This window comes from Lathamus discolor, chromosome W (assembly GCF_037157495.1).
Source record: "Lathamus discolor isolate bLatDis1 chromosome W, bLatDis1.hap1, whole genome shotgun sequence".
NCBI lineage: Eukaryota > Metazoa > Chordata > Aves > Psittaciformes > Psittacidae > Lathamus > Lathamus discolor.
The window spans coordinates 28206761-28216006 of NC_088908.1; the positions used below are offsets into that span (position 1 = coordinate 28206761).

The 9246-nt window shown below is 43.4% G+C and overlaps 1 long non-coding RNA gene across 1 annotated transcript; it reads left to right on the forward strand.

The window, feature by feature from the left end:
* Positions 1-697: 697 nt before the first annotated feature.
* LOC136004205 (uncharacterized) lies at positions 698-6631 on the forward strand. The gene is made up of 2 exons (XR_010608283.1): positions 698-1132; positions 3625-6631. It is a non-coding gene; the product is annotated as an uncharacterized LOC136004205 (long non-coding RNA).
* Positions 6632-9246: the final 2615 nt, after the last annotated feature.

A 9246-nucleotide genomic window follows, 5' to 3' on the forward strand; every position in this document is an offset into this window, starting at 1 on the left:
AAGATGAAGTAAATGAGTCTTCCTCTTCTTAAACTTTTCACCTTTTAATCTTCGTGCATAGCTTTATGGTTTGGTTGGTATCTCAGCCATAAATCATCTGCTTCTCCCCTTTATCAACAGACCCAGACATTCGCATTTCTTTGTCAATAGTTGCTTATCAGTAGAACCAGGCCTCTGTCTCCTCCCCTTATCAGTAGTTTGTGCCTTGTTCTGTTTAGTAAGCATGATAGGTGTTTACAACAGACAATACTTTTGTTTAAGCAAGGAATTCTTCTAACTCTCTTATACAATCCCCTGTATTGTTCCCTTGTACATTTATTAACCCTGTATCAGTAGGAAGAAATCTATATAATATAGTTCAATTAGTGACAAAGCAATGTCATCTATGTCTTAAGAATAATCCTAAAACTGAAAATAGAAATCAAATTGGGACGGTTGGTAGAGGAAGTTATCCGGGACAGCAGTGGCAAATAGATTTTTCCGAATTACCAAGAAAAGGAGGCTATGGATATTTGTTGGTGTTAACGGATACTTTTTCAGGCTGGCCAGAAGCATTCCCTTGTAGGATAAATAATGCAAGACTGTTGAGGGCTCTTTAACAAACAATGGACACGTGAGCGATCCAGGACTCTTGCCATTTGTTAGAATTTGTAGTAAGGATTAACGACCTAGTTCACAGATTACTTCAGAGCAAAGTTGTGGCCACGTATGCAGAAGTTCTGCAGGAGGGAAACAACTCCCGGATGCCGAAGAAAGGACCAATAAGCTAGTGTTGCTCCCGGATGCTGAAGAAGGAACTAATCAGCTGTCTTTGCATTATGCGTAGAAGCCAAGCAAGCTTAAGCACAGGACCAAGATGGGAAGCTGTAAAAGGCAGTGCTCTGAAGTGAATACTGGTCAGTTTCTGATTACATTAATCAGAGTGTTGTCCGTTGATCTTCCGCAAATGGTGCCCGAACAGGGACCCTCTTGCTGTTGCTTGACTGAGCGAAGAAGACAGCTGGAATAGGACGGGAGCGGAAAAGCCGACTGAAGGGGTTGCTGTCCTGGCAACTGAAAAAAGCAGAGTGCACTCTGAGGTATCCACGCGGAAAGGGAAGCGTGAAGAGAGAGGGAATCTCACCATGATCAGGTGAGCGGTCGGGGAGGAGATGGGAGTCACTGTTGAAAGAAGAGGTGGCAGTAGTAAGCTCCTCCAACATATCCTTTCTAAGAGAGGACTAACATATGATGATGGTACCTTAAAAGCCCTTTTAAAATGGGCTAAGGACTGGGAGCTAATTTCTGGAGTGAGTGCAGCTTTTGAGCTACACACCTGGGACCAGATTGGATCCGCTTTCTGGGAAGAAATTAGCAAGGGAACCAAGGAGGTTCATAAATTAGCTGCTTTGTGGCGACTGATTAAAGAAACTTTAGAAGAAATGAAAAGTGAAAGGGCAGCCACTGCGTCTGCGTTTGCTGCGCTTTCGCCGAGTTCCTCTGGGACTGAATGCGCTTCAAATGAACTATTTTCCCCCATATCAGTGCCTGGACCGGCGCCGATACAAGCCTTAATCGTAAACCCCCTTCTGCCATCGCAATCAGCAGCTCCTGAAGTAAAAGTGAAAGGCAAGTCTGATTCGGGGAACAACCACGAGGTGGCAGTAAAAACTCCCCAACCTAATACTGAAGATACCGAGGAATCAGGGGAGGAGGAGAAAGGAGGAGAAAGGAGGAGAAGGAAACCAAGTTCCCTCCGCCCCCTCCCCCTCCTCCCCCCTTCCCCTCCCCCCCCCCTTCCTTATACCCGCCTCTTCCTCCGTCCGCCCCGGGATCCACCCCAGACATTCTACAAGAAGCTGAGATAGCAACTGCCACCAGATCCGTAAAGGGACAGGGCGACAAACAGCTCCAGGAATTAATCAAGCGCCTGGAACATTTTGAGTCCGAGAAAAAAGCCCAATTGTCGTCGCAGATCAACTCTAATCCGTTTTCTATTTCAGGACCTATTGTCCGCCCCCCCCCCCCCCCCCCCCCCGAACCCACGCCAGTTGCCGCCGCGGCTGCGAAGGCTGAAGACAGAGATGAAGATGATCCTTTTGACCTAGAGCCTATTCATCCAGAAAAGGAGTCTGATTTATATCCCCCGGATCCTCATGATAAATGGGCAGTTCTAGAGGGAGAAGCGAGATGGGTGGGGGATGCAGATGTATTGTGTGCTTTCCCTGTGATGTATGTGCCGGATCAAGACCCGTGATGGGAAGGTCTCTCGTATGCTCTTATCAGGAGTATCGGGCGGACTGTGGCGGACAGTTGACTTGGGGCCCCATGTACAACTCATTTGATACAGTCTCTCTGTGATACTCATGTACTAGAAGTTGGCAAATATGTCTATGTTTCTATTGACGCTTGGAAACCTTTATAGATATTGCTGGCCAATTCTTCTGACGTAGGCTGGCCACCTGTGTCGGAATGAGTGTGCATTTTGGTCAGTATAAAAGCCCAAGCCTCATGCAATATGAGGGAGGCAGAGCCTCTGCGGGGACGCTCGTGAAAACTGAGCCTGCCACCTCGCACTGCGATGATGCTTCTTGGAGCTGGTTTCTTGATAGTCTTCACAGGGTCCTTGTGCCACGTTCTGTACTTGGGACTGTGTAGTGGGAGTAATGATTGTCTGGATTTTGTGTTTCAAATATTGTAGTTGTGTTGAGTGTGCTTGTGGGATCCCGTGTGTGTGTGTTTGTGATGAGGGCAGATGGTGTTCTATGTATTTTTTTGTTGTCGGGTTCATGTAAAAGTTTTTAACAGGTAGCAGTTTAACATTTCAGGCAAGAAAGGGTTAATGCAAAAGTGTGGTTGCTGGCAGGTATTTATGGTTGCTGCTTGCCCAGGGTTGTGGAGTCTCCTACACTGGAGATATTCAAGGCCCGCCTGGACAAGTTCCTGTGTGATGTACTGTAGGTTACCCTGCTCTTGCAGGGGGGTTGGACTAGATGATCTTTTGAGGTCCCTTCCAACCCTTGGGATTCTGTGATTCTGTGATTCTGTGAAGCAGGCAGGCAGCTGTAGCTGCTGCAGAGTAGGCAGGCATTTATAGCTGTTGCCGAGCAAGCCGCTGTTTTGCAGCTGTGCAAAGCAGGGTGAACAACTTAAGAAAAAAAAAAACAAAAACAAAACCCCCAAGAAACAAAAACCATACCTCTCCTTCTATTGAATTATTGAGGCAGTTTGTAAAGACACCACAGACAAAGCCTAAAGAGCGCCTGCAACACAGTGGGCACATGGTAGGAGCCTTGCTTAGTGTGTTTAAAGTAAGCTGGGGGTGAATCCAACACTTGGAGGAACAGATCGCTTGAAACAAGAACTGCTAACTGAAAAAGTGAGAGGGGTAGTGCAACCACAAGCTTTATCAGCCGTCACCTAAGCAGCATCAGGGTGGCAGAGAAAGAAGGAAAAAAAATAAAATAAATGGGCAATGATGCAGCAAACTCCTTGACTGTTAAAAATGTGCAGTTTACTTCTGCAGCTGCTTTACATTCCTTTTGCATTAGAATGCCTCTACTTTAAGGAAACACTTTAACCTGTCTACTTTTCAAAAACTGATAACCTGGAAGAGGGGGTGTATTTGTGTCCTCCTACCTACAGGTCCATGGCAGCTGCCTGCAAAGTTTGTCTAGCCTTGCCATGAGTTGGACAGACGAGTGGAAAAACCCAATGTCTCAGCTACAGGAGCCAACCGTGAATACCCCAAGCAGAATCAGAAAAAAATGAATGACTGCAAAACATCACTTGGAGGCAACTGAAAATTAACAACTTGAATAAGTATACTTGTAAAGTAGGTATTATTAGAGGCTGTGATCTTGTGTATAAAAGCACCTGTATTTACTAGCCAGTAATTGAAACTACACCTTGTATGGATTTGTCACTTGCAAAAGAGATGTTAGAGCATGCAAGTTTACAGCAGCTGCTAGAAAATGCTAAGGCAAAAGCTAGAACGATTCTAATATGACGGTAGTGTTATAAAGCAGGTAATGGAACAAATTAAGAGGGTGGGAGAACTCCACTGGTAAGAAATTCTTTGGCTAGTCCCTCGCTGCCATCAGCATCTTCAACATGCTGCTGCACCCTGTAATAGTTACTCTGCTAATGTAAATCTGTATGTGCTTTGCCATAGTAGTGACTTGTTACTGGATGAAGCAGGTGAAACTCTGCATTCACAACAAGGTGTAAGGACTGAGGTTGGCCAAATGCCCGCTACCACAGTCAAGGGCAAGACTGGGTTGGCCTCTGTGTTTGCCACCAAGAAGAACCTTTAGCTCCACTGTTGGCTGCAACCCAGCAGGTGTTGAGTGGTGGGGACACATGCCATGTCAGACGTTGATGTGAGGGATGGCCTCCCCTGTTATCAGAGGGCCATTCAGGAGAAAAAGGGCAGGCCCAGCAGCCTGTGGCTGGCATATGTTGGAGGTATGATCTAGTCCAAATCCCCTGCTCAAGTAGGGTCATCTAAAAGATATATTAAAAAAAAAAAAGGGGGAATGCAAGGATTTTCTCCATGTGACGAACAATTCCTTGCCCAAACCGCTGGTTCTATATAAAGACCTACATGATAACGAGTGGAAAGGACCAGTGTCATTGCTGACATGGGGTCAAGGATACGGCTGTATACAGCTATCGACAGTACCATACTGGCTGCCAGCAAAACATATAAAGCCCCAGAACTCAACACCATAAAGAAATGGTAATGACAGAAATCTTTGTAATATCTGTTCTATTATGTGTTACCATGGGTAATGGACAAGTATACTGGGCACATTTGTTAAATCCCCATTATTCCGACCGGTTACATGGTGTGTAGGATTCACTGGTATGCCACATGTCATAAAGATTTAAGTGACTTCAAATCAGACTAATCTTACTGAAATAAAAGGAATTGTAAACTCTTGTCCTGCATGTCAACACACAGGTTTTGGCCTTGGTATTTGAGTAAATCCTCGAGGGATTTTCCTGCTACAGCTTTGGCAAGTGGATGTCACTCATATTCCAGAATTTGGACGCCAAAAATACGTTTATGTCTCGGTCGACACCTTTTCCATGGCAATTTGGGACACCACTCAAACTGGAGAAACTTCTCACCATGTTGTGAAACACCTTCACACCTCTTTTGCCGTCTTAGGTGTACCCTTATCTCTTAAAACAGTCAATGTTCCAGCCTGTATTTCTAGGTTTCACCACTTTTGCTTACTTTGGGGTGTGAAACATCTCACCTGAGTCCCTAATTCACCCACTGGACAAGCAATTGTTGTGCGGGCTCACCAGTCCCTTAAAAATCTGTTACTTAAACAAAAAACAGGGGAGAGCAGTGTAGGACCTAGTGAACGCTTGGCAAAAGCATTATATTTACACCTGGCAGGAGAAAGGGAAGAACCTCCCATGGTAATTTGTGGTAGTGCCTTAAAATCAGGGTTAATCAGCGTCCCTTACCTGCGCCTGGTGGACTGGACCAATTGGATAAATAACAGGACAGTTTTAAATAGCTCTTTCATTAATCAGACATTATAGAATTTATGATTGTACTGTTCCAGAAAACAAGTCAGCCTGCTGTTATGGGGAAGCTAATCTAACAGGGATGGCTGGAGCAATGATCATTTATGTCTTAAAGGCCACAATGCCTTGGGACCCTCAGGAGTTAGATCTCTGGCGATCCTTAGCAGGCAATGGGTCATGTTTTTATTTTGGGGGATCAGCATCTACAGGGGTAAATTTTTATAAGAAATATATTTGGACACAATGGACCAATATGTCAAGTCATAATTATAAAAATTACAGAAAAAACGGATATTGTAATGGAGCAATAGGTTCTGAGACCCTGGGTAGTAAATTTTCTATTTGGAATAATAATTCGGCAGAGCTATTTCCTAAAGGATGTTTTTTAATCTGTGGATATAGAGCTTGGCAATGGGTACCAAAAAATGTTCAGGGAGGGCCATTTTATATAGGGAAGCTGACTATGTTTGTTCCCAGCATGAGGGATATGCTATCATTTTATAAAAGTAAAACCGAGCAACAAAAAAGATCAGTAGAACAACTAGGGTATGAATCTATCTGACCATTCTAGTTCAATTCATCAACAACTATCCCAATTAAAAGATAACATGAAGAAATTAATGATCAATCAATGGTTTGGATGGTTGGCTCAAAAATTTAGGTATTACTGGGTGGTTTGCAGATTTCTTTAGATCAGGCATTACAATATTATTAAGCATTATAGTCCTTGTTGTTAGTATAGTATGGCATTGCTTAATGTCTGTAGTATCGCGAATGATTAAAGGGGTCTGGATCGCTCAAAATAAAGAATGGTGATTTGTTGAGGGCTCTTTAACAAACAATGGACACATGAGCGATCCAGGACTTTTGCCATTGGTTAGAGTTTGTAGTAAGGATTAACAGCCTAGTTCACAGGTTACTTCAGGGCAAAGTTATGGCCATGTATGTGGAAGTTCTACAATTCCTGGATGCTGAAGAAGGAGCCCATCAGCTGTCTTTGCATTATGTGTAGAAACCAAGCATTGTAAAGCTTAAGCGCGTGACCAAGCTTGGAAGCTATAAAAGGCAGTGCTCTGAAGTGAATAAAGGTCAGTTTCTGATTACATTAATCAGCGTGCTGTCCGTTGATCTTCCGCACAAGACAAGTGATTAAAAAATTATTTAACGAGATAATACCATGTTTTGGAGTACCAGAGGCAATTTCTTCAGACCGAGGTTCACATTTTAGTGCAAAATTGTCACAAGAAATTAGCCCGTGTCTCCCGGCGCCGCAATAAAGAATACCTGCTTGTCAGCTTGAAAACTTTGTTGGCAAGTTTGTTCCTGGAGTTTTCTCTGAATCAGTTGCACTCTACTATTTAATTTTCTTTTGGTCATTCATGCATTTCTGCATGAATCAGTACATTCAAATCATTCAAATGAACCACTTCATACCTCAAATTAAGAATGAATTAAGATGAATCAGCCACCTTATAGAGAGAAAACAAGTGGGTTAAGGTGGTAGGTTTAGCTATACAAATCAGGGTTCAATTCTCTGCTCCAACAGAACATGTGGTGTGACATATGAACTGTGTTTGGTCTCAATCTGCTAAGATATTTAGTTACTTTTCACTGAAATCCCCTAAACCAGGTCATGTCAATGAAGCACCTTACTCCAACATCAGTTTCCCCTATGTTCTATACACACACACCACTCCACTCTTGTGTCTTTTTCCAAGATACTGAAAAATAGACATCACACTGACTAACCATTCATTCACACAAGATAAACTCAAATTTCCAGCTCCACAATTAAGTAAATGCAAAATAATGTTCCAGATTTGTAGGATTCCCATGTACAAAGACTGGACACTAAACTCAATATAAATAATTAAATGTTCTGGTCTATTTATTGAGGTATTAATGCAAAGCAAATATATATATATTAATGCAAAGCAGGTTACATACATACCGACCCCTGGTGGAATGGGATGCCACCAAGCAGGAGAAGGAGATGGAACGTGATGCCTGGTTGGAGGGGTGGTAGGCAGTGTGTAGTCAGGGCGTCCCCCAAATCTAGATGCGCATCTGGCCTTCTCACCCATCTGTCACTACACAGGTCCTTATATCCCCCCTCAGGCTGGAGTGGAAAATTAACAGTTGCAACATCAGTGCCCACATGGCCAGCGTGTGAACAGATGTTTACTGGTATAAGACTCCCTTTTGCTAACAACAGTGGTGTTAACTCCCTTATTTTCAAGGTTATGTTCCCACAACCCGTGCCAAACAATACTTTTCCATTGTTGTGTGTTTCACCATGGACTGTTATCTGTTGTCCCTGACCCATGCCACCCTGTGGTCTGTGGTTGGAACACACCAATATTTTACTATCTGTGCTACAGTTTTATATAATATACTGTCTATAAGGGAACAGATTAGTGCTAAAAGACAAGGAACACAACATAAAATACATAAAAACCCAATACCTAGTACCACTAATATAACAGCTTTTCACAGCTGGTGCTTTCAGCTAGGTGGCTAGTGAGGGTCTTTAACTGTTGTATTTGTGCATGTATCGAACTGGAGCGGTCACTTAAGTTCATGCACTATAACCTGTCAAGGTCTTCACACCCATGCTTATGTACTAAAACCAAAAAATCAGTAGCTGCCCTATTTTTGTTTTGCACAACCAAGGCAGCAAGCACTTTGGCTTCGGTTCTTCGCAAATTGGTAACAAGTCTCCAGATGGACTCCACATGGAGGAAAGGCAAAGCAAAGCAGTGATATCCAGGCTCCAAAAACAAGATTTCACCAATGCGTTGGCCAGATGTACTGGGAATCTTGGGAACCTGGAAATAGATGATGTTACTTCCAAAGACACAGTCCTTGGCTTTCCTTATCCCCTTCTCTGCTTAAGGAGTCTTAAATCACACAAGAGCAGCTTCTTGACATTAGCCTTTGAGAAGATTCAAATATGATAGTTATTTATTATATTATTATTACTTATAATAGTTACTTATGCTAACTTTTGTCTTTTTCTGTGAGGGTGACGAAACCTGCTTTAGATGACCCTGCTGGAGCAGGGGATTTAGACTAGATCATCTCTCGTGCCAACCACAGGCTGCTGGGCCTGCCCTTCTCTCCTGGATGGCTCTCTTATAACAGGGGAGGTCATTCCTCACATCAAGATCTGGCATGGCATGTGTCCCCACTGCTCAATGCCTGATGGGTTGCAGCCAACAGTGGAGCTAAAGGTTCTTCTTGGTGACAAACACAGAGGCCAACCCAGTCTTGCCCTTGACTGTGGTAGGAAGCATTTGGCCAACCTCAGTCCTTGCACCTTGTTGTCAATGCAGAGTTTCACCTGCTTCATCCAGTAACAGGTCGCTACTAGGCCAAAGCACACACAGATTTACATTAGCAGAGTAACTATTACAGGGTGCAGCAGCATGTTGAAGATGCTGATGACAGTGGGGGACCAGCCAAAGAAAATTTCCCACCAGTGGGGTTCTCCCATCTTCTTAATTTGTTCCATTACCTGCTTTATAACTCTACCATCGTATTAGAATCTTTCTAGATTCTGCCTTAGCATTTTCTAGCAGCTGCTGTAAATTTGCATGCTCTAACATCTCTTTTACAAGTGACAAATCCGTACAATACAAGGTGTAGTTTCATATTAGCAACTAGCTAGTAAATACAGGTGGTATTCCCATTTCTGTGGGCCCAAAGGATCACAATACC